This window comes from Sminthopsis crassicaudata, chromosome 4 (assembly GCF_048593235.1).
Source record: "Sminthopsis crassicaudata isolate SCR6 chromosome 4, ASM4859323v1, whole genome shotgun sequence".
NCBI lineage: Eukaryota > Metazoa > Chordata > Mammalia > Dasyuromorphia > Dasyuridae > Sminthopsis > Sminthopsis crassicaudata.
Window position 1 is genome coordinate 262,605,325 of NC_133620.1, and position 27,062 is coordinate 262,632,386.

A 27,062-nucleotide genomic window follows, 5' to 3' on the forward strand; every position below is an offset into this window, starting at 1 on the left:
ATTAAATCATAATCTCTACATAAATCAATCTACATAATCCTACTAAATCAAAATCATAAATTTTCTCATAAGAAACATTAACTTCAATGGAATTTTCTAATCCCTTTAGGAATTGGTAAATATGTGATCCATTACTGATCCAACTTGTTCCCTACTATTACCTTTGTTGAGGGTATCCTTGGTAACGAATTTGTTGTTTAAACAATAAATTGTTTTGTTTGAAAATTGTTTGAAAAACAAGTTGTTTTTCAGTCATGTCCAACATTTTGTGAATGCATTTGCAATTTTCTTGGCAGAAATACTGGAATGATTTTCCATTTCTTTCTCCAGCTGATTTTACAGATGATTAAACTGAGGCAAACAGGGTTAAGTGACTTCCCCAGGGTTGCACAACTAGTAAGTTTCTGAGGCTAGATTTTGAACTCGGGTATTTGAGCCTTTCTGACTCCAGGCATGGCCCTCTATCCATTGAGCTACCTAGCTGTCCCATTGATCCTGAATATTTTCTCTCTCCCTCTCTCTCTCTCTCTCTCTCTCTCTCTCTCTCTCTCTCTCTCTCTCTCTCTCTCTCTCTCTCTCTCTCTCTCTCTCTCTCTCTCTCTCTCTCTCTCTCTCTCTCTCTCTCTCCCTCCCTCCCTCCCTCCCTCCCTCCCTCCCTCCCTCCCTCCCTCCCTCCCTCCCTCCCTCCCTCTCTCTCTCTCTCTCTCTCTCTCTCTCTCTCTCTCTCTCTCTCTCTCTCTCTCTCTCTCTCTCTCTCTCTCTCTTTTTTTTTCTAGTCCTTACCTTTTTTGTCTTTCTCATTTTTTTTTGTCTGACTTTTCCTGTTCAGCATGATACATGTGGAAATATGTATAGAAGAATTACACGTTTAACATATATTAGATTACTATTAGATTACTTGCTGTCTAAGTGAGAGGTTCGGAGGAAGGGGAGGAGAAAAATTTGGAACACAAGCCTTTGCAAGGATAAATGTTGAAAACTATTTTTGAATATATTTTGAAAATGAAAAGCTTTTATTTAAAAAAATAAAGATGTGCTCCAAATGCCACGACAAACAGGCTATTTGGGGGGACTAGAAAGCTAAGGAATTATATTGTTGTTGTTTTCTTACCAAGACAGTTGCATGGCTTTCCAAGATATTTTGACTGCCAAGTGTGAGAGAATTGTCAAATGTCAATGAAGATTGGATATTCCCTTCTTCTGACAATTCTATTAGCTTTCTGAAATGCTTGTTACAACAGATAATGATGATGAATTGGAACCGAACCCAAAATTTCATTGGTGTAAGTTCCTGGATGAAAAAACTACTTCTACAAAATCAGGTTATCATGTTCTCTGCAACTTGTTGATTTAGAGCAGGGATTCTTATCCTGGAGCCCCACTGCTGGCCTCCCTCAGCCAGCAGGTCTAAGAATAGGTTTCAGTAAGTTCATAAACTTGGATGGGGGAAAAAATAACATCTCTATTGAGTCAATGATGAATGTAGACATTAAACACAGCACTATAAGCAGTACTTGTGGTTTTTGCTTCAATAGAAATCATAGATCTTTTCATAGCCAAGTGACCCTGAACAGGTTTTTTCAATGCAGTTTCCTCATCTGTAAAATGAGGATAATCATAGCACCTGCCTCACAGGGTTGATGTAATGAGACAGCATATGCAAAATGCTTTGTAAGACCATTAAGCACTTTCTTAATACTAGCTGTGATATCATTGTATTTGCTCATCACTACTTTGAAATTACTATAGTTATTAATGAGTTACCAGTAGCTTAAAGTGTTTAAGCTTTTCTGACTATAGATTATATATAATAACAATAGCTAACACTTACATAGCATCTACTATGTACCAGATATTGTGTACACAATGCTTTACAAATATTTATTATCATATTTGATCATAATAACAATAACAATAATAGTTAACATTATTATATTGCTTACTGTATGCCAGGTACTGTGTTAGGAACTTTGCAAATGTCTCTTTATTCTACAACAATGCTGGGAGATAAATGCTATTGTTATCTTCATTTTTGGATGAGCAAGTTGAGATAAACACAGGTTATGTGACTAGCTCAGGGTGACACAAATCAGTGTCTGAGGTTGAGATCAATATAATTTATTTCCTCAATATGTTTTACATAACTTTACTTGTATAATGGGTATCATATTGCTTGCCTTCTTAATGAGTGATAGAGGGATTAAAGAGGGAGAAAATATGGAACTCAAAATTTTTCTTAAATGAATGTTAAAATGAAGTAATTCAGACCAATTCCAATAGACTTGTGATGGAAAGAGCCATCTACATCCAGAGGAAAAACTATGAGGAATGAATGTAGATCACAGCATAATATTTCACCATTTTATTATTGTTGTTTACTTGCTTATTTTTTTCCTCTCATTTTCCCTCTTGAATCTGATTTTTCTTGTGCAGCATGTTTGAATTGCACATTTAATCTATATTGCATTACTTGCTACTTAGGGAAGAGGGAGAGAGGAAGAAAATTTTAGAACAGAATGTTTTGCAAGAGTGAATGTTGAAAACTATCTTTGCATGTATTTTGAAAAATAAAAAGCTATTATTTTTTTAAAAGAATGTTAAATAAAACATTTTAAAATAATAATTGATTTCATGAACTTTATTTTAGGTATTTAAAAGCATTATTCTAAGAAGGAAGTAATAGACTTCAGCAGATTGCCAAAATAATAGATTAGGAAACTCTGACTTAAAATATTTCTCTGGACATGGAGAGGTGAAATGATTTATCCAGGATTACACACCAAGTTACAAAGAGAGCTGCAATTTTCTAGATAATGGCTATAAATTCACATAATACCTAGGACTTGAAGGGACATCTAGAGTTTCACAGTGTCAAAACAGAAAGGGATTCCAATCACCATTTGGTCCAAATCTCCCTCTTCTTTTTCCAATTTTTTGAGAGGAAGGTGAGGCAATTGGTGTTAAGTGACTTGACTAGTAAGTGTTAAGTGTCTAAGGTCAGATTTGTACTTAGGTCCTGACTCCAGGATCAGTGCTCTCTCCATTGTGCCATTTAGCTGTCCCATCGAACTCCCTTTTTTCACAATTAAGTAAACTGAGGCCTAGACAGCTGGTTGGTGCAGTAGATAGAGGACGGGGCCTAGAGTCAGGAAAATTCATCTTCCTGAGTTCAAATCTAACCTCAGACACTTACTGGCTGTTACTAAACCCTATTTTGCCTCAGTTTCCTCATCTGTAAAATGAGCTGGAGAAGGAAATGACCAGATTACTCTATTATCTTTGTAAAGAAAACTCCAAATGGGGTCACAAAGAGTTGGATATGACTAAAAGACAACTAAACAACAACAAACTGAGGTCCAGGAAAGCTAGGAGACTTGAACCCAGGATTTCAGATCTCAGAACTGGGCCCTCTATACATTTTACTCCATTGGTGAAGAAGCTGAGACTGAAAGGTTCTCTGATGTCAATCCAGTGCTCTTTTTCACTATACCACACTAGTCCTTCAGCCAATTTCCTTGAAAGAAGTGAAGAAAGGCAATTGTAGAAATCAAGGAGTTGAAGTCTTCTTGATGATGTCATTGTTCAATTATTTTCAGTTATATCTGATTCTTCATGACCCAATTTGGCTTTGTTTTGGTTTTTTTCTCAGAAATAATAGAGTAGTTTGCCATTTCCTTTTCATTTTACATATGAGGAAACTCATCATCGGGATTAAGTGACTAGCCCAGGGTCACACAGCTAGTTAGTTTCTGAGATTAAATTTAATTCAAGAAAATGAGTTTTCTTGACTCCAACCCAACATTATATCCATTGTGCTACCTAGCTGCCAACTGAAATCTACTGTAACTTAACAGAGAGCATTAAAGAGTTCCCGAACTGAAATGATCCATTTTCTGCCAAGAAAGCCAACAAAGAAACATTCAGACCTTCTACAAGATAGTTCTCCCTCCTGGCAATATGCTCCTGATGTTGATTCCCAGAGATTCCAACCTGGACTCTCCACATTATCAGATGAACCTCCTTGGCTTCAGGATTGTTAAAATAAATTATACACAATCGCCACTACCTTTTTAAAAATAAATTTAACAGTATCTCTGGTCACAACTTGCTTGTCAAGCTGTTCTTCATATGGGGATTACTAACTACAGAATCAAATTAGGGGGAGATTTTCTGAGGCTATCTAGAGAATTCTCCTCTAGCACTCATGGACCAGGGCAAAAGCACCTAGCTTGGTTTCTGAAACCTGGCCATATTTTCAGAAGAATGGATTCAGTGAATGATGCTTTTGTTCTATCTCATTAGAACACAGTTCCCAGAGCAGCCAATACAGTGGCATAATAGCTGACATTTCAGGTTTTTTCTGTTAGGTTAACAGCTGCTGTTTGCATGCCAAACTGCCTTTGGCATTGACTCATATTTCACATGCCCTTCTGCCCTGCCTCAATGCCCGGACTTAACATTTCTGGGAACAAAGAGGAAAGGTATTAAAAGCTGATGTTTCTAATTTGATCCTAAAATTCTTAAAGTATATCTGAATGAAAGATAAACCAAAATAAAGTCAAGAATTGGGGCATAAAGACAAAAGATTGCACATTTCCATCTTCTTGGTAGAGAAGTGGGGGACTATGGGTACAGAATGTTGCATGCGTAGTTAGTAGGTTTTGCTTAATTATTTTTTTTTGTTTCAAGGAAAAGTTGTATTGAGGAAAGATGATTAATAGTGGAATATGAATTATGATATGGCCATATCATCCTGAATCTGCATGATTTCATTTGATCTGGAAAGCTAAGCAAAGTCACTTCTGGTTAATCGTTGGATAGAATTCTACCTGGGAATACCAGGTGTTGTAGGCTTTTTCATTTGGGACAACTAGGTATTGCAGTGGATATAGCACCAGACCTAAAGTCAGGAAGACTCATCTTTTTTGTGTTCATTGTTCTCAGATACTTACTAGCTATGTGATTCTGGGCAAGTCACTTAACCCTGTTTGCCTCAGTTTCCTCAACTACAAAATGAGGTGGAGAAGGAGATGGGAAACTATTCTTGTATCTTTGTCAAGAAAATCCCAAATGGGTTATGAAGAGTCAGATATAACTAAAATGACTAAACCACAACATCGTTGTGGGATCAAAAACAAGAAAGCATTAATTAAACTTTTTTTAAAGTCATGTGATGAAAAAGATAAAGATAATCAGCATTTGAGATTTTATTGTGTTTTTCAGTTAACAAGTCATTTAAATAGTTATATGGAGAAAGGAAAGGAAGGTAAGTGCTCACTATATAAGGAAAATGTAAAAAGGGTGATCACATGGTGCTAGGTCGGGTTTTTTTGTTTTGTTTTGTTTGTTTTAATTTAAGCAATTGAATAGCTAACTTGAATTCAACCAAACAATGTCTAATCATATTATCTTTGACCATCAGTCAAATAATCTAAAATCTTTAACTCACAATGTTTAACCCTTGAACTCCTTTTTGGCAAGAATTACAATACAACATAAAATATTCTAGAACACTAATCACTCCATCCTGATACCCTCCAACAAATTTATTACAAATAAAATACTTTGCTTGATCTCCTAAAAATATCAAGATGAAATTGGTTATTTTCAAGGGACCAGTTTTGTTCCTAGGATGAGAAATAAGGATCAAAGCAAATGCATCATAAAGAAATCAGAGAATATTTAGTAGATTCTTTTTTTATAAGTCAAGTGAACATGCATTTATTTATTAAGTACTTACTATGTATCAGGCACTGTATTAAGACCTAGAAATACAAAGAAAAATAAAAGGCAGTCCCTGCTCTCAAGGAACTCACATTCTTTATGGAGAAGATATAACTAAGTTCAAACAAAATATTGTTCAGTTATGTCCAACTTTTCACAATCCCATTTGGGGCTTTCTTGACAAAGACACTGGGGTGGTTTGTCATTGCCTTCTCCAACTTATTACTCCATACAGATGAGAAAACTGAAACAATTAGGATTCAATGATTTTCCCAGGATCACATAGTAAGTATCAGATTTGAACTCAGGAAGATGAGTCTTCCTGAAACCAGTCCTGGAACTCTATCCACTCCATCAACCAGCTTCCCTGTTTGTTAGTTAGTTGTCTTTAAGGTCTGAAGAGGCCCAAAAAGATATCACTATTTCAAGTTCAAGGTACAGTGTGTCTGACTGCTTGATTAGACCAATAAGAACTTGAAAGGCTTTACTGTAGGTCTGGCACAAATAGTTTTTGTTTTTAAATCTGTGCATCTCACCTTTCTTCGGAGCAACCACAATTCTGCTTTATTCATAGCACTTCCTTTGATGTAGACTTGCCATGCTAGGTGGTCCTGTGCCATTGTCTCCCCTATCTCACAAATTTGTCAGAGATCTTGAGAATATTCTTGTGTCACTTCTTCTGACCTCTATGTGAACACTTGCCTTGTGCGAATTCACCATAAAATAGCCTTTTAGGTAAACGTACATTTGGCATTTGAACAATGTAACCAGCCCATTGAAGTTGAATTCTATTCAAACAGTTTGAATGTTTGGCAGTTCAGTTCAAGAAAGGACCTCAATGTCTGTTACCTTATCTTGCCAAGTAATCTTCGAAATCTTCCAAAGATAATTCAAATGGAAGTGATTCAGTTTACTGGCATGGCACTGATAGACTGTCTAGGTTTCACAGCCATATAATAATGAAGTCAGCACAATGGTTCTGTAGAGTTTCAATTTGGTAGACAAACTAATACCTTTTTTTTCCCACAGTTTCCTTTGAAGCCTCTCTAACACTGAGCTAACTCTGACAATTCATGCAAAAACTTCATCATCTATGTGTATATCCCTGGAAAGTATATTGCCAAGATAAGTGAACTTATCCGCAACAGTCACAGTGGGGGCTCTTCACTTTTTCTGTGGATCTTGGATCCCTTTGTCATCCTGGTGAAGTCTGTGGTCCCCTTCACATAATGTTTTTAAATGCATAAGATAAATAGAATCAAAATGAAACCAATTATAGTAAAACAAAGAAACAATATTTTTTTTTCCATCCAAGAACATCTATCCACCAAACTGGAAGAGCCCAAGTCAAGAACATCTGCAATAAATTCTTACTAGTAAGTATGTGATTTTGATATTCAATCATCAATGTATATATTGCAAAAATATCCCTCCTAGCCCCACTTAAGCTGATCATAGGCCTTTTCTAATGGAGAGGGAAATGTTACAATGAACTTTGTTTCTCCAATTCTGGAGCACATTGTAGTCTCTCATAACAAGTGCAGCATTTTTTCTCCTAAACTATTCCTCACTAGAATGTTCTCTAGCTGCACTGCAATATTTTTGAGTACCAAATACAGTCATTAAAGCAAATGATCTTCCTGGATAGCTCCTTTGGAACAGGTAGGCCTCCAAGGAGAGTGGGGCTTGTGGGAAGATGAGATAAATCAGCAAGTAGGATTTTGACTCTTCCAAGAGAGTTAGGTGCCAAGATAAATGAGAAGGAGAAAGCACACATTGTGCTATTCTGTACTATCTCTGTCAGAGGTCTGTCTTTGAAGGAGTCACTGTGTATCCATTCAAATATAGGCATTTAATTAGTTTGAGGAGCCATGCCAATAGCTTGACAATTTGGAACTAGTGGCAATTTTGAACCAGAGGTATTGTACCAAGCAGGAGTAAGAGCTTACCAAATGTTGAGATAAATTTCAGACTTAGTTTTCACATAGCTAAGAATGAAGTTATAAATCAACCCTGCATTTGGTTCAGCACAGAATCTGAGTTGGAGGATGGCAGTTTGGCACAATGGATCTGAATCCAAGAACAGGCTCCAATCCTGTCTTCTCCCTGTATGGTTTTGGGCAAATTAGTTGGGTCTCAATTAAATTACATGTAAAATTGGGAGTATTAGACTAAATAATTTCTCAGCTCTTCCTGCTTCCAGCTTGAGGTCTACAATCCTATAATTCTAAACTAGACTTCTAAGCATCACAACCCAAAAAGTTACAAATTGTTGAATCAGTTGTATATTTTGTGAGGATCCTCTGGAGAAAATAACCCAAGATGAGACATTTTTCTCTATTATAATCTTGATTTAGTATTCTTTCACCAATCAACCCAATGAAATCTATATTTGCATTCTGGGATAGTACTAGGTGCCCACAATCAAAAAGATGTAAGAACAACTGAATTATGATCAGGAGTGTGCTACAGGCAGCTCATACTAGTTGGACAGAGCCAATTGTTAAATTTGCAATGTGAGTATTCTTTAAACCTGGAAATCACAAATGCCACAAATCCGGGGTTGATTTATTATTCTGTTATTTGTTTAAACTTTAGAAAACAATGGAAAAATGTTAATGATGATTAAATGTTAATAACGATTAAACTTAAATGTGTATTGGATATTTTTGGAGAGCCAGTTGTTAAACATTTACCATTTGTTGAATTCTGTTGCTAAGTAGCAAGAATTATCCTGGCAAATTTCAAAGGTGATCAAACATTTATTGTAGGAATGTGCTTGTATAAGGATACGTCATTCTTTTTCAAGGTTATTGTATTACAGAATCTTAGAAGTGGAAGAGATGTTTGAAATTGTGAGCTCCAAACTTTCACCATCCAGAGAGCTAAAACTACTCAATTTTATAAAAGAAACTCATTTTTCAGACCTGGCCTAGATCTGACAGACTTTGTCTTCACCCTGTTACAAGATATTTATATCATAAGGATCGACACAGACCATAGTGTTATCTTTATCAATAGTTAAATGTATAGAAGCATTCAGGTGGCCCAGTGGACAGAGCCCTGGACTAGAAATCTAAAAGACCTGAGTTCAATTCTACCTCAGACACTTAAAAGCTGTATTACCTGAACAAATTACTTAGCTTTGCTTTCCTTGTGTGGAAAATGAAAATAATAATAGCACTTACCTCTCAAGATTGTTGTGAAATTAAAATGGAATGTGCTAAGTATCTTACAAACTTTAAAATGCTATATAAAATTCTATTATCCTTATCAATCAAATACTTTTTCCATGAATTATACGGCATTGAACAAGACACAGTCTTCTAATTAAACTATAACTTTTTAAAACTGCCATATATTTTAAGATTTTCCAAAATGATTTTAACTTTCCCCTTGTCTTATTCTCTAGGTACTATCCTGGCAAATTCTTTCTCTAAGAAAATAAACTTATTTTACTATATTTCTACCACCAGGGGTAAATTCCATGCCTAACTCTTCAAGCACAATGGCTTTCAGGTTGGTTATATAGATATAATTCTAAGGGGCTGAACAGAAGAATTCACTAGTGACCTTGGTCTTTTGAAGGTACCTCTCTACGGGGGATAAGGACATGTGCACTGGCTGACTAGAGTTTACAAAATGAATTGATTAGTTTAGAGCCATCCATTTGGTACCTAATAAGGTTGGGTTCCAGAGAATAGAGCTCTTATACACTCACCCACCAAGATAAAGTGGTTGGTCAGATTTGGGGGGGATAAGAAGATGCATTTATTAAATACCTACTGTGTACTAAAGCCTGTGCTTTGCAAATATTTATGCTAAAGCCAACCCTATGAACTGGCCTATAAAAGAAGTTTTCAACAGGTATTTCTTTTCCTTTATACTTTTCTTTTGGAGAGACAGTGTAATTTATATATATTTATCCTCTATCTCTCTGTCTCTGTCTCTCTGTCTCTCTGTCTCTCTGTCTCTCTGTCTCTCTGTCTCTCTCTCTGTCTCTCTGTCTCTCTGTCTCTCTCTCTCTCTCTGTCTCTCTCTCTGTCTCTCTCTGTCTCTCTCTGTCTCTCTCTCTCTCTCTCTCTCTCTCTCTCTCTCTCTCTCTCTCTCTCTCTGTCTCTCTCTCTCTTCTTTCTCTGTCTCTCTCCTTCCCCCTCCCTCCTTTCCTCACTCTGCCTTCTCTCTGCCTCTGTCTCTTTGTCTGTGTGTGTGTGTGTGTGTGTGTGTGTGTGTGTGTGTGTGTTGAGAGGTGTAAGGAAGACTGTGATTCTTCCCTTAGGGCAAGAGTACATGAAAACTGCATGTACTTGCTTGTGCTATGTAAGAAGAGAATTTCTTTTATCTTTTGCTCTTTTCCTTGTTCTAATCAGAGACCAGAAAATTGAAATTAGGCTTTATTAAACTAATAGACAGCAGTAGCCAGGGCAATGATGGAGTAACCTGTAAAAGTACATAGGAAATTATACATGCTCAGTCTTGTGAGCTTAGGAGGGAGCTCATGAAAAATGTCATTCCTGAATATTGCCTTTTATTTAGAGAAGATAATTCCTGGATACCATGACCCTGGAACCTGACCTTTTAACCAAAAAAGAAGGGAAATTTCTTGGACCAGTTCAGCCTTAGGGGCTGCTGTGCCAGTAACCCCAATTTCAAAATTTTGGATAGCTGGTTTTCTAATCAGAGAAGAGGAATTTCCTAGGCAATGTACCTCTTGAACTGTGAAGAGCATTGTCCATAGGACTTCCCTACCTACATCCTTCTCCCAACACACACACATATACATATACACATGCACACACATAATAGTAGTAATAATGTACCAGAGTCCAACATGAAGTAGTAAAAATCTTGGCTTTGTTCTTATTGTGGTTGTTTTAACAGAGCAGGTATGATGAGAAGGGAATTTCCTGTTCTCCAAACTGTAAATTTTGTTTCCTTTCCAGGAGAACTACAAGCCACAAGATGTGGGGGACATCAGGCCCATATAGGAAAGTGGGATTCATCAATGAAGGAGGATAATGGTATTTAGTTGTCTGCACAGATTTGCACAGAATGAAACAAAATCAGAACAGTTTATGTAATAAAAGCATTGTAAAGACAAATAACTTGAAAAAATTAAGAACTCTAATAAAATGACCAACTAGGATTCCAAAGGACTGATGGTAAAGCATGTATCTACTTCCTACAAAGACATATTAGACTCAGGGTACAGGATGTCATACTTTTTGGGTATAGTTATTATGGGAATTTATTTTGCTTGACTATCCATATTTATTATAAGAGTTTGGATTTTCTTTTTCTTTTTTTCTTTCCAATGCCAGAGGTGATGAAAGTGACAGAAAACAGATTTTTGTTCATTGAAAAAATGGAAATTTTTTTAATGGCACATAGTTCTTATGTCATTGGGTGTCAGGGGCAAGTGTCCTCTATCCAAAATGAGTGAAATAGGGGAAAAGAAATATTAACCTCCCTTTTTCTGTACTAGAAACAGGGAGTCATTTTTTTCATCCTGCCCCCAAGCATCAAAGGTCATAGGAGTCTCCAGGCAATGATTGTAACCCCACCCATCAAGCTAAATAAAAATGACCCACCGGGGCAGCTAGGTGGCGCAGTGGATAGAGCACCAGCCTTGAATTCAGGAGGACCTGAGTTCAAATATGGTCTCAGACACTTAACACTTCCTAGCTGTGTGACCCTGGGCAAGTCACTTAACCCCAGCCTCAGAAAAACAAATAAATAAATAAATAAAAATTAAAAAAAAAAAAAAATGACCCACCATAGTCAAGGCATATAAAAGAATGTGAATAGATACATTTGTCAAAGACAGGACAAAAGAGCATATACATGGTTTTGGTTTGGTTTGGTTATGTACCATGACCATGTCTTATTTCCCCTTTTCTTGATGTAGAAGCAGTGGCAACTGTGGGCCAGAGCAGAGTGGAGACTTTGCCAGGTCTGAGAGGGGTTAGTGGGATTTTTTTCTGAAAAGTCTGGGGGATGTCAGGAACCATGTCACAAATGTAAAGCCTTCTATTATGTGTGAAATAAAGAATTTTTTCTTTGTCTATAGGACAGGGGTTATTGGTTGGCAGCATCTCCTAATTCCCACATGATTTATGACCTTATCTACTCTAGGTTCTTTCTTCTTTAAATTCTGTGTCACAGGGCCTCCTCAACCCAAGTGATGAACACAAAGCCACTTCCTTCCTCTTCTCACATTAGATGATTTTGATAATGTTTCTTATACCACTTCTCCCACACAAGTCATTATTGGTTACATGCTACAGATTATTTTTCTTCATCATGAATCTCTCAAAGGATGATAAGATCACAGGTTTAGAACTGAAGGAGACTTTATTTTTGTTGTTCTGAACATCATACCCACCAAAAAAATGAACATTTTCATATGCAAAGGAAGACAGAAAAAACAGATGGAATATGAAATCATGACTCTCATTGAAATTAAACTTTTTTTTTAGAAGAATATACTCATCTTCAAATTAGTTCCAACATTCTTTGGCTATTCTGAACATCCTTCTGCTCTCTTTTTATGCATTTCCTTTAAATGCTGCATTGATAATCTTTTATTTCTTCTCTTTTTAACATCATTATCACTATTCTTCCTCTATCTCCCAGTTCCCTTTGATCTCCTCCCAAGAAAGCAATTTTCCTTTATAACAAATTATCATGGTCAAATAAAACAAATACTCTCATTGACCATGTTTACAAATGTAAAACTCAATTCTGCACCTCTAGTCCATCACCTCTGATTATCAGTCCAATGCAGTTGTAGCTAATCATTGCAATGACTAGTTCTTAAGTCTCAGAGTTGTTTTTCATTACAATATTGTAGTTATTAAATACATTGTTCTGATTCTACTCACTTCTTTCTGTATCAGTTCATAAGAGCCTTCCTACTGTTAACAGCAACATGAAATACCTACCTACTTTATAACAGCACTTTATGCCCCATACATGGGATACGTAGACACCTACTCATTCACTCCAATCTGCTCTTACACAGAAAGGTCTAAGATGTCACAGACAAGTCTAAAAAGATGACCTCCACAATTATATTAAAATTCTCTCAGGGTCTGAGACTTAATCCTGTATACTCTTTCTACTCTTCTTTTTCCTCCTCTTTTAGGTCTTAAATCCCATTTCCATATACAAAACTACTATTCTTTTAGAAATTAAACATTATCATCTATTTAACAATAAGGCAAAAAAAAAACAAATACTCATATGCTAATACAAATATAGAAATAATAAATACATCATAGTCCATGCATAAACCTGAATCATACTCTCCCATCAATACACTCAGTATCTATGGGAGAGGGTAGATACATACTTACAGAAGTTTGCCATGCAGCCATGTGAATGAGGAAAACCCAAGTACTCAAGGGTAACTACAATTCTGCTAAATGTACAATTCATTGTCCCCTTTGTGTCTTAGCTACTTTCCATAAAATTTTCTTGATGAATGTAGCATGTGTTCAACATATATGTTCCTACTGCTAAGCTAAGTTGATCCACAGCTCACTAAGCATGACATCAAAGCCCAAAGAGTCAATCTACTGGGTGACTTCTCTGATTCTGTTTTCAAATTGATGTTCTATTTAGCTGGACTTATTTCTCCACATAACTTTAGTCTCTAGTACTTGTAGCTTCAAGTTTAACTGGTACAGTTCTGAAATATGTCCTCTCCCCTCTCTTCTTCCTCTTATCTTTCTGAATTCAGATTCTGAATCTTCCCTTCAAATGACCCCAACTTAGTTTATGGTTACTAATCAGATTCTCATCTTCTGTTTACATCCAGATAAATTACATTCATTTCTTATTTATGCAATAGTTCTGTTACTCATATCTCTTTAGAACACTACAATCCATCACATTTAAAAAGGACAATAAGTGTCTCAATACTCTGAGTCAGAATAGCTGTTTCTACTGTTGTAGAACTCTGAGCACATTAATTCAGCAAATTTGTACTTTCTCAAGGAGCTGTCCTTCCACAAAACCACCCCAGACTTAGAAAGTTACATATAAGTATGTAGATATGTACTTGTATATTTTATGTGTAGGTATACACATTTATGTATACATTTACTGTACATAGGTATATGTGTGTAACCCTTGTATCAGAAATCTCTTTCTCACAACAATAGCCTGGATAGACTTCTAAGCTTCTGTGGTTCATTTGTCTCCACCTAGATGGAATCTAGAAACTTGTTGTTCCTACCAAATTGAACCTGAAATCTTTACTACCCAGAATTTCTAAATTAATAGATGCAACTGCTCTTACATGAACTCTGGTCAATAAGGCATCACATATAGAACAGATTTTATTTTCACAGTAAAGAACATGGACTATAAAGTCAAAAGATCTCTTTTTTCTTTTTCAGTTCAATTTCTAGGACATTCAGTTATGCCCACATGTCAGATTTTTGAACCTTCTTGTTATTTTTTGAGCTCTTTTCTGTCCACTACTTCCCAGCTTTTGCTCTTTTAACTGGATTTTCCCCTACTCCGGTTCCTCAACAAACTTACTTTTCACCAGATTCTCTTTAGTCAGTGCTTTATCCAAGTCCTTCAACAGCCTCTCTTCCATTGCAACTATTCCCTAAATTATATCACCTATCTTCTCCCTAGCAAATAAAAGAGTTCTAATGCAACAAAATTGCTTTGTAATCTTGGTGGAAAGTGTTACAGCTCTTTAAAATCCAAAATGTCTCTGGATATTTATGATTTGTTTTGGATGATGGTAGTGAAATTACCTTCAACTCACAATCTTTAAGTCTTTATGCCTATTGAACTGAATGTAATCTGCCCCATTTTATCCTTTTCTTTCTATATCTCTGTTAATTCTAGTGCCATTGGACTATTGATAATTTCCAAATTATCCTATATAAGTCTTGTTTGTATATAATTCTTTGTATATTGTCTCCTTCATTAGACTGTTAATTCTTTAAAGTCACCGTCTTTTGTCTTTCTTTGTATCCCCAAGACTAAGCACCAAAGTGTTTACTGACTAACTAAGGAATCTTATTGGAGACACAATACTAATATTACCTTATCAAATAAGTAATATTGTCCTTCACCAAAGCTTCCAAGTTTCTCATTGTGCCTTACAAAGGATTCTGACTTCTTGAATGTCCTGCCAGACAGAGCAGAACAAACTGTGACAAATCTGGAAAAGGTTCAGGTAAGGCCATGTGAATGGCCTTCTGTATGTTGTCTGAAGACCAGATGAGCTAAATTTGGGGAGGCTCCTGACCATATTGGCCACAGTTCACCCAGAGCAACTGCCAAAGACAATTTTAGCTTTAATTTAGGCTGGTGGAAAGCAACTATAGAAGGGAATCAAATGCTCTCTTTTCTCCTTATTTCACTTTCAAGTCAGAGAAGGACTGTGATTTATTCACCAGGTGAAAAGAGTGCCTAAATGCAGGAAAGTAGAAATCTTTGAGGTGCTGAAGCAAAAATTTCATGCTGGAAATTCCTTCTTTGAACAACTTTCACCATAAAAAATTTCTCTATAATTTCAGGCAACACTGTTCTCTTCTTGATAAATCCTAGTACGAAGTGTTTGTACTACACATGCAGGAACTTATGTTTCATTTAATAATGATGAAAATAATAATAATGATGTATTTGTATAGTTTCTAGGCTTACAAAAGTACCTTTAATATATTATCTTATTTTGTTCTCACAACTCTGGGAGGTAAGATATCTATTTTCTCTCCTTAAAATCAAAACTCTGAACAGAACAGAAAAGAGGACAGAAGAAAACATAGACAAGCAAGACAACTTTGAAAATTACAATTCCCAAATCTCTTCCTCATGGAAACTACTTTCCATTGGATTTACAGAATTTCAATCTTCATAATTTCCCATCACTCCTAGGATGATTTTCTCCAAAGAATTTTAGTCCCTGGGAACCTAATTATTATACTTCTGAACTTTTTAAAATCTGTTTTCTGAAAATCTAAAATCCATGACAGATTATTCTGGCTTTCCTTTTCTGCACTATAGGTAAAAATGGAATATGCTACCTCCTCAGTTCAGTCTCTTAGAAGCCTATGTCCCTTCAAGACTCAACTTGCCTTCCACCTTTAACAAGAGAAGTTTATTGACTCTCCTATTATTAGGGCTCTCCCTTCCATCCTTAATCCCTCTACCCATAAAATTGCTTTTTATTTCTTTCTCTTCCTAAGTGTTCCTCCTCCTCCCTTACAAGAGGAATGTGTAAACTAAACATTATACAGATTCATAAATTTATTGGAAAATAAATGTGTAATATATTTAAATATTATATTGCTTCTGTCTTCATTTTTGTCTTAGAACTGCCAAATTGTTTCAGTATTATTAAGGATATATGTGTTTATATATATACATATAAGCTATGTGCATATGTATATGAAAACTAAAACAAGATTTGTTCAAACTTTATTTTCCCATGAATACAGTGATGTTTTCAAGGCTGCAAAGAGAGTACAGTTGTGAAACAAATAAATAAAGACATACTTAAAAATTAAAAAGAAATATAGATTCACAGTATCACATATTACCCTCTTTTTCTGTTTTAATTTTTTGGTAGAAATGCTCAATTTATTTGAAATTTGTAAAGTTTGGGATTTTAATTTTTTTTTTTAAATGCTTAGAGGCCAGGAACCTAACCTATTCAAATATTTGTCTTTTTCAGCAATGGCCATTTGGATAGTAAAAGGGATTTCAGAGTTCTCTAAAACAAAATAATTCATTACCCTGCAATTATCTTTCCAATAGGATTTGCTTACAAGAGGAATGTCTTGAGGGCTAAGGATAGCAGCATAAAGGAGAGAATAGAGTAGAAGGAATTAGGATTGAGGGGGGAAGATAGCTGTGTAGCCCTGGCTAAAAGCCATTCTACTTAGGAGGTGATGAATCTGTTGACCTCCTCTGAGAAAAATGTTCCCTAACCTTTTTGGAGTTCTGCTGCCCTGTGATTATCTCTTTAAGTACAATCAGCTCCATCTCTCTCCCAGCACACTCACACACCCTAAAAAGAGCTTGATGTCTTCTGTTTCTTTTATTTGCTAGAAAGTTATGAATTCATGGTACTATTCCCCCTCCCCCAAATATTTCTATACCTGTTGAGCTTATTGAAGAAGCTCAGAGTTCAAAGCCCCAGTAGAAAGGGTGTTTTGTGTGTTTTGTGTGGTTCATATTACCTAAAATGCACTGTAGATACTCCTTGAATATTAATAGTATGGACTCAGGAGCCAGTAAAGAGTGATTTTGAACTCAACAAAAGTATTGTAGTGTCATGAAAATAGGGATTTGGTTTCTCCCACTTAATGCTAGTGATGTGAACTCTCAACTAGCTTATTATCAAGAATTAATCTAAAAAGAATCCTATTCTATCTAGTTTGTATAGAATCAGAGGCTGAATCTCTTCTCCTTCAACCTCTATTGTTTCAATGAAATGAGGCAAAACTGTTAAATGGGCCTGTTTTGATTTTCAAAAAAACTCTTAAGACTCTCTAGTTAACATATTTAAAACAGTCACAATAACTTTTGAAATCTTGGCTAGCATAGCTTTAGACAATTCTGGGACTCAGTTAGTCAGATATATTCTACATGGCTCCTCCTTGATGCCTTCTTCTTATTTCATATTTCCTGCCACCACACTTCTGAGACTAAAAAAGTTATGTACTCTGAAATGAAAATTTCTCATTCAATATGATTGCCTTCATAATTTCTTTATGCCATGAACCATATCTCTATGGTACCATTTTTATATAACATTCTTTTACAATCTATTGTTCTCATGAATCTAAATTCATATTATCACTCTCAGTGTCTATTTTACCTCTTTACTGGGACAGTTTGAATTCTTATGCTGCTGGGGAGAAGAGGAGTGGTTCTACTATCAGAGGACTTGGGTTCAAGTGCTGACTCTGTGGGACCTTAGAGAAGTCATTTAATCTTATTGGAATATCTGAAAGCCATAATAAAAAAAATTTTAAAAATTAAAAAAAATAGCTTAGACATCATATTCCAAGAAAATTTTAAGGAAACTGCCCCAATATCTTAGAAGCAGAAGGAAAAATAGAAATTATATATATATATATATATATATATATATATATATATATATATATATATATAGTTCTCCTGAAAGAGAACCCCAAATGAAAACTCAGAAGTATTATAGCCAAATTCCAAGTCCTCCAGGTCAAGGAGAAAATTCCAAAATCAGCTAGAAAGAAATAATTCAAATACCATGAGCCATAGTCAGTATTCCACAAGATTTAGAAGCTTCCATGTTTAAAAAAAAAAAAAATGGAGGGCTTGGAACATGATATTCCAGAAGTCAAAAAAAATTATGATAGAAAATCCTATCCAAAAATGACTCAGAGACCTCTCAAAGTAAAAAGCAGAAAAGTTATTTATTTAATAGATTCTCATGAGAATGAGAAATTCCACCATGAGGAGGGAAAGAGGGAAAGCTCACAGTAGAAGAGCTAAAGAACTAGGAGAAGATATACAGTTTTTATAAATTTTAATTACAAAGGATTACACTATGGATTGGGGAACATTAAGGGATAGGTGCCCCCCCCCTCCTTAATTGGATGTTATTTGTGCCAAAAATAGCAGATTCCCTGATTCCAGGAGGAACCATACATCAGGCAACTAATTGTCTAAACATTGATAACTTGAACAGCAATAAATGTCATCATTCTGGGTTATATACATATATCTAAAATCTAAATAAATTTTAGCTAATACTCAACATATTTATGCAGGTCACAAAGACCTAGAGAAGATAGAATAGAGAAAAGGAATTTAACATTCTTGTAAGTTCTTCTCCTTATCTTACTCCACACAATTCCAACCAAGAATAACCTATCCAGGAAAAAATTGAATAAAATCCTAAAAGGGGAAAAAAATGAACAGTCAATGAAATAGGGCATTTCCAAGCATTCCTGATGAAGAGATTGGTGCTGAATTGAAAATTTGTCATCTAAATAGAACACTCAAGAGAAACAAAAAGATAGACTTGAGTAAGAAATTGAAAGAAACGTAATAATGTTAAACTGTTTATATTCCCAAATGGAAAGATGATACAAGTAACTTTATCATCATTAGGGTTGTTAGAAGGAGGTTTCTTAGAATTGAACTAATAAATAAAAAGCTAGGATCTGTTTTTATTGAAAAAAATAATAATAAAATAGATAAGGTATCAATTGATTAAAAGAAATAACCAAATTAGCAATATCAAATAAAAAGGTGAATAATAAAGATGAATATATCTATCTATGTATATAGATAGATAGATAGATAGATAGATAGATAGATAGATAGATAGATAGATAGATAGATATAATGAATGTCCAATAAAGATGAAAAAGGACTAGAACCCATATATACACAAATATTTATAATAGCCCTTTTTGGAGTGGCAAAAAACCTAGAAAGTAACAAGATATCCATCAATCAAGAAATGACCAAATAAGTTATGATATATGAATGTGAAGAAATACTTTTGTACAATTGTGAGTCAATAAAACTAACAACCTAAATGAAATGGATAGTTACAAAAATATAAATTGCCCAGATTAACAAAAGAGGAAATAAAATACAGTATGTTTCACTTTGTGTAAGTGAACTCTTGTGCAAATACCTGCAAAAAAAAGTGATTTTTACTTAATATGAATTTGCCTTCAGACATGAATGAGGGAGGAATTAAAGGAGGAAGAGCACCATAAGCTTGTGAAGGGAAGAAGATGATACAGGTTCAAAAACAAATTTGGGGGGGATGGGGTTGGGACAGAGAAGAGAAAGGAAGAGGAACAGAAACACAGAGCCAGATATGTGAGGATCTGGCTGAATCAAGGAGAATAACAAATAGAGGCAGGGGGCAAACATGAAGGACATAGATATAGACATAAACAGAAGAGAAGGGGGGGCAGCTAGGTGGCTCAGTGGATAGAGCACCAGCCTTGAATTCAGGAGGACCCGAGTTCAAATCTGATCTAGGACACTTAACACTTCCTAGCTGTGTGACCCTGGGCAAGTCACTTAACCCCAGCCTCAGAAAAAGGGGGGAAAAAAAAACAGAAGAGAAGGGATGATGGAGTAGGGGAGAACAGACACAAGATACCTTGACAAAATAAAGCAGACAAGATGGGATGGAGAACAAGCAGATCTGAAGGCCAACATCTCTCTCTGAAAAGATCTCAAGCCAAGTTCCTAGGGTGGGGTCTCTCAAAGGATCCTTTGCTTTCACTTGGAAGGGTTTTTAAGGTTGGAACTTTTCTTGTTTGTTTTCTGTTTTTAGGCATTAGGGAGATGGGAGGCCACCAAGCACTAAGACAAAGGGCAAGAGATAAGAGGAAGAACACAGTACTACACAGTAAATGGGTCTTTTTTGGGATGTGAATTTCTTTCAGAATTTTTTACCTAAAGTCAAATTTGTAAAAGTCAAATTTAGATAAAATGAAAACTATCTGTACTTTCATAACCCTATCTTGGACAATTAAATTGAACAGGCCATAAATGAACTCCTTAAGAAAAATCCCTAAGGCTGACGGATTTACAAGTGAATTCTGCTAAATAATTGAAGAACAATTAATTCAGTACTATATAAACTATTTGGAAAAATAAGTAAAGGAATTCTACCAAATTGTTTTATGATACAATATGGTTTTGATACTTAAACTATATACATAATATCATATAGCTATATATGTTAAATATACATATTTGTACATATATATTTATATGAATTAAGAAGTGTTCAAAATTACCAGTAATTGGGGAAATAAAATTAAAACAATTCATACTTATCATATTGGTAAAACTGATTTTTTTAAAAGGAAAATTACAAATATTGGAAGGACTATGAGAAAATAGATACATTAATGCTCCATTGGTGGAACTATGAATTGATCTAGCCTTTTTGGAAAGCAATGTGGAACCACTAAACACAAAACAGAACATCTAGCAATACCACTGTTGTGCCACAGTTCTCTTTTAATGTCCTGACACAGTTTCCCTAATTGTCCTATTCAATTACTCTGCCTCAAGTTATAACTATTCCACCTTAATGTTAGGATAAAGATCTTAGACCTTAGGCTATACTTTTCCCTTTTAAAGTTTGATGAGATAAAGGTCTTTATCCATTTTAGACAACATTAGAATATCAGGAATCTCTCCAGTACCTCCCTCCATGATGCCTGACTCAATTATGTCATCCTCATCCTAGGTTCCTCCCCCCATTAAGTCATCCCCATCCAGGTACCTCCCCCATTACGTCATTGTTCTTGTTACCCTATAAAAGAATCTTGTTATCAGACATTCAGGGATGGATTCTTTGAGACAATAGTCTCATTTTGCCCTGGGACCAACCATGGATCCATTTGGTCCCAGTAAATCTCTCCCATTTAATAAATTATTGAATCTCTAATCTCTATCGTGCTCAGTGTCTCTGGCATTACACTACCACTAGGCCTATGTTCCCAAAGAGATCACAGAAAAAGAACTAGAATCCATATATACACAAATATTTATAATGACACTTTTTGGGGTGACAAAAAGACCTAGAAAATAAAAAGATATCCATCAATCAAGAAATGACCAAACAAGTTATGATATATGAATGTGAAGAAATACTTTTGTTCCATAAGAAATAAAGAGGAAGATTTTGTATAAACCAATGAAAATCAAAGTAAACAGAACAGAATAAATTACAAAGATAAACTACTTTGAAAGACAAAAATTCTGATCAATACAATGACCAACAATGATTCCAAAGGAAAATTGATGAGGAAATATGCTCTCTATAAAGCTCTATAAAGAGCTGATAGGGGCAGCTAGGTGGTGCCTAGCCCTGAAGTCAGGAGGACCTGAGTTCAAATCTGACCTCACACACTTAATACTGCTTAGCTGTGTGACCTTGGACAAGTCACTTAATCCCAATTATCTCAGGGGGGGAAAAAAGAGCGGATAGACTTCAGGTACAAATTAACACCCACACATACTTCTTTCTCTCATACACTCGAATGCACACAGAGTTTTGGACATGGTTTGCTTGACTATGCAATTGTGTTCATAAATTTTCTTTCAGTGGAAGTGAAAAGGGAGATTTTTGTGAACTGAAAAATTAAACTATTTTAAAAATTGTTTTTCAAATTCAAGAAGGAAGAAACTAAAGTAGGAGGAACAGTTGTGAGACTATTATAGTAGTCTAATCTATAATAATGAGAATTTGGACTAGATTGACTAGTGTGGGAGAGAGGAAAGGACAAGTGGAAGAGCTATTGTGGATTGAGAAAATATAAGATACAGCAATTGATGAGATGTGGGCAGAAAGACAGAGGAAAGACCAAGAGTGTATTAATGTTTTGAATATGTCTAACTGTTGTCTTCCACAGAAATAGAAAATGTTAGAAAAGGGAGGAAAAGATTTGGAGAGAAAGGTGATCATTTTGAAGGAACAGCCAAATAAAGATATCCATCAGGCAGTTGGAAATGCTGAACTGAAACTAAGGAGAGAGCTGAAGAATGAATATCATCATATGACTAAAGAAAAAACATTATGGGGAAGAGAAACTTCTCCCCTGAATCAAGGAGAATAACAAATAGGGGCAAGGGGGGCAAACATGAAGGACATACAAATAGACATAAATAGAAGAGAAGGAATGACAGAGGTAGGAATTGGGGAGAACAGACACAAGACACCTTGAAAGACTGAAGACAGATAAGGTGGGATGGAGATCAATAGCTATGAACCTTAACAAAGCTACTCATAGCAAGATGGTATTATATAATCCTTACTACTATGTGAAAAGCCACTAACCCGGAAACTTTTTTTTTTTTTTATTATTATATATATATTTTATAATATTATCCCTTGTATTCATTTTTCCAAATTGCCCCCCCTCCCTCTATTCCCTCCCCCCGACGACAGGCAATACCATACATTTTACATGTGTTACAATATAGTCTAAGTACAATACATGTGTGTGAATATCATTTTCTTGTTGCACAATAAACATTAGAATCCGAAGGTACATGCAACCTGGGCAGACAGATATTAGTGCTAACAATTTACATTCGCTTCCCAGTGTTCCTTCTCTGGGTATAGTTATTTCTGTCCATCATTGATCAACTGGAAGTGAGTTGGATCTTCTTTATGTTGAAGATTTCCACTTCCATCAGAATACATCCCCATACAGTATTGTTGTTGAAGTATACAGTGATCTTCTGGTTCTGCTCATTTCACTCAGCATCAGTTGATTTAAGTCTCTCCAACCCTCTCTGTATTCCTCCTGCTGGTCATTTCTTACAGAGCAGTAATATTCCATAACCTTCATATACCACAATTTACCCAACCATTCTCCAACTGATGGACATCCATTCATCTTCCAGTTTCTAGCTACAACAAAAAGAGCTGCCACAAACATTTTGGCACATATATGTCTCTTTCCGCTCTTTAGTATTTCTTTGGGATATAATCCCAGTAGTAGCGCTGCTGGGTCAAAGGGTATGCACAGTTTGATAACTTTTTGGGCATAATTCCAGATTGCTCTCCAGAATGGCTGGATTCTTTCACAACTCCACCAGCAATGTATTAGTGTCCCAATTTCCCCACATCCCCTCCAACATTTATCATTATTTGTTCCTGTCATCTTAGCCAATCTGACAGGTGTGTAGTGGTATCTCAGAGTGGTCTTAATTTGCATTTCTCTGATCAGTAGTGATTTGGAACACTCTTTCATGTGAGTGGATATAGTTTCAATTTCTTCCTCTGAGAATTGTCTGTTCATATCCTTTGACCATTTATCAATTGGAGAATGGTTCGGTTTCTTATAAATTATGGTCAGTTCTCTATATATTTTGGAAATGAGACCTTTGTCAGAACCTTTGTTTTTAAAAATATTTTCCCAATTTGTTACTTCCCTTCTAATCTTGTTTGCATTAGTATTATTTGTACAGAAACTTTTTAGTTTGATGTAATCAAAATCTTCTATTTTGTGATCAATAATGATCTCTAGTTCTCCTCTGGTCATAAATTCCTTCCTCCTCCACAAGTCTGAGAGGTAGATTATCCTCTGTTCCTCTAATCTATTTATTATCTCCCTCTTTATGCCTAAATCATGGACCCATTTTGATCTTATCTTGGTATATGGTGTTAAGTGTGGATCCATATCTAATTTCTGCCATACTAATTTCCAGTTTTCCCAACAGTTTTTTCCGAATAATGAATTTTTATCCCTAATGTTGGAATCTTTGGGTTTGTCAAAGATTAGATTGCTATAGATGTACCCTTTTTTGTCCTTTGTATCTAATCTGTTCCACTGATCTCCCGGTCTATTTCGTAGCCAATACCAAATGGTTTTGGTGACTGCTGCTATATAATATAGCTTTAGATCAGGTACACTTAGACCACCTTCCTCTGAGTTTTTTTTCATTAGTTCCCTTGCAATTCTTGACCTTTTATTCTTCCATATGAATTTTGTTGTTATTTTTTCTAGGTCATTAAAATAGTTTCTTGGGAGTCTGATTGGTATAGCACTAAATAAATAGATTAGTTTGGGGAGTATTGTCATCTTTATTATATTCGCTCGGCCTATCCAAGAGCACTGAATGTCTTTCCAATTATTTAAATCTGATTTTATTTTTGTGGCAAGTGTTTTGTAATTTTTCTCATATAATTCCTGACTTTTCTTTGGTAGATGGATTCCCAAATATTTTATACTCTCAACATTTGTTTGGAATGGAATTTCTCTTTGTATCTCTTGCTGTTGCATTTTGTTAGTGATATATAAAAATGCCGAGGATTTATGTGGATTTATTTTGTATCCTGCCACTTTGCTGAAATTTTGAATTATTTCTAGTAGCTTTTTAGCAGAGTCTTTGGGGTTCTCTAAGTATACCATCATGTCATCTGCAAAAAGTGATAGTTTAATTTCCTCATTTCCTACTCTAATTCCTTGAATCTCTTTCTCGGCTCTTATTGCCGAGGCTAGCGTTTCTAGTACTATATTGAATAGTAATGGTGATAGTGGGCAACCTTGTTTCACTCCTGATCTTACTGGGAAAGGTTGCAGTTTATTTCTATTGCATATTATGCTTACTGACGGTCTTAAATATATACTCCTGATTATTCTAAGGAATAATCCATTTATTCCTATACTCTCAAGAGTTTTTAGTAGGAATGGATGTTGGATTTTGTCAAATGCTTTTTCTGCATCTATTGAGATGATCATATGGTTCTTATTAATTTGATTATTAATATGGTCAATTATATTAATAGTTTTCCTAATATTAAACCAGCCCTGCATTCCTGGAATAAATCCTACTTGATCATAGTGTATTATCTTGGAGATGATTTTCTGAAGTCTTTTTGCTAATATCTTATTTAAGATTTTAGCATCAATATTCATTAAGGAGATTGGTCTATAATTTTCTTTCTCAGTTTTCGATCTACCAGGTTTAGGTATCAGTAACATGTCTGTGTCATAAAAGGAATTTGGTAGGACTCCTTCATCCCCTATTTTTTCAAATAATTTATATAACATTGGGGCTAATTGTTCTTTAAATGTTTGGTAGAATTCACATGTGAATCCATCTGGCCCTGGGGATTTTTTCCTGGGGAGTTGATTAATAGCTTGTTCTATTTCTTTTTCTGAAATGGGACTATTTAAGCAATTTATCTCCTCCTCTGTTAATCTAGGGAGCCTATATTTTTGGAGGAAGTCATCCATTTCACTTAAGTTATCAAATTTATTGGCATAAAGTTGGGCAAAGTAACTCCTTATTATTTCTCTAATTTCCTCTTCATTGGTGGAAAGATCCCCCTTTTCATTTGTAAGACTATCAATTTGATTTTCCTCTTTCTTTTTTTTGATCAAATTTACCAAAGGTTTATCTATTTTATTGGCTTTTTCATAAAACCAACTCTTGGTTTTATTTATTAATTCAATAGTTTTTTTACTTTCAATTTTATTGATTTCTCCTTTTAATTTTTGTATTTCGAGTTTAATTTTTGGTTGGGGGTTTATAATTTGGTCTTTTTCTAGCCTTTTAAGTTGTAAGCCCAATTCGTTAATCTTCTCTTTCTCAATTTTCTTCAAATAAGCCTCTAAAGATATAAAATTTCCCCTTATTACTGCTTTAGCTGCATCCCAAAGATTTTGATATGATGTCTCATCATTATCATTATCTTGGGTGAAATTATTAATTGTTTCTATAATTTGCTCTTTCACCCCGTCATTCTTTAAGATGAGATTATTCAGTTTCCAATTACTTTTTGGTCTATTTACCCCTAACTTTTTACTGAATGTAGCTTTTATTGCATTGTGATCTGAGAAGAAGGCATTTATTATTTCTGCCTTCCTACATTTAATTTTGAGATCTTTATGTCCTAGTATATGGTCAATTTTTGTATAGGATCCATGAACTGCTGAGAAGAAAGTATATTCCTTCCTATTGCCATTCAGTTTTCTCCAAAGGTCTATCATACCTAGTTTTTCTAATGTTCTATTTACTTTTTTAATTTCTTTCTTGTTTGTTTTGTGGTTTGATTTGTCTAAATCTGAGAGTGCAAGGTTGAGATCTCCCACTATTATAGTTTTACTGTCTATTTCTTCTTGCAGTTCTCCTAACTTTTCCTTTAGAAAGTTAGATGCTATACCACTTGGTGCATATATGTTTAGTATTGATATGGCTTCATTATTTATGCTACCTTTCAGCAGGATATAGTTTCCTTCCTTATCTTTTTTAACAAGATCTACTTCTGCTTTTGCTTGATCTGAGATAAGGATAGCTACCCCTGCTTTTTTGGCTTTACCTGAAGCATAATAGGCTCTGTTCCAACCTTTTACCTTTACTCTGTATGTATCTCCCTGCTTTAAGTGTGTTTCCTGTAGGCAACATATTGTAGGGTTCTGCTTTTTGATCCAATCTACTATCCGTCTCCGTTTGATGGGATCGTTCATCCCATTTACATTTACAGTTAAAATTACTAATTCTGTATTTCCTGCCATCGTATTATCCCCAGCTTATGCTTTTTTCCCTTGACCCCCCTGATCCCCCTCCCCGATATTTAATTTACAGACCCCCCTTGTGCCGCACAACCCTCCCTCTTTTTTTTTTGGATCCCTCCCCCCTCCCTCCAAGTCCCTTCACTTATTCTCCTTTTCCTTTTCCCTTTTCCTCTCCCCCCTTTTAATGAGGTGAGAGAAAATTCTCTGAAAAACAAATATGTTAATTATTTACTCTTTGAGCCTCTTCTGATGAGAGTAAGATTCACACAATGATTCTCCCCCTCACTAAGTTCCCTCAGA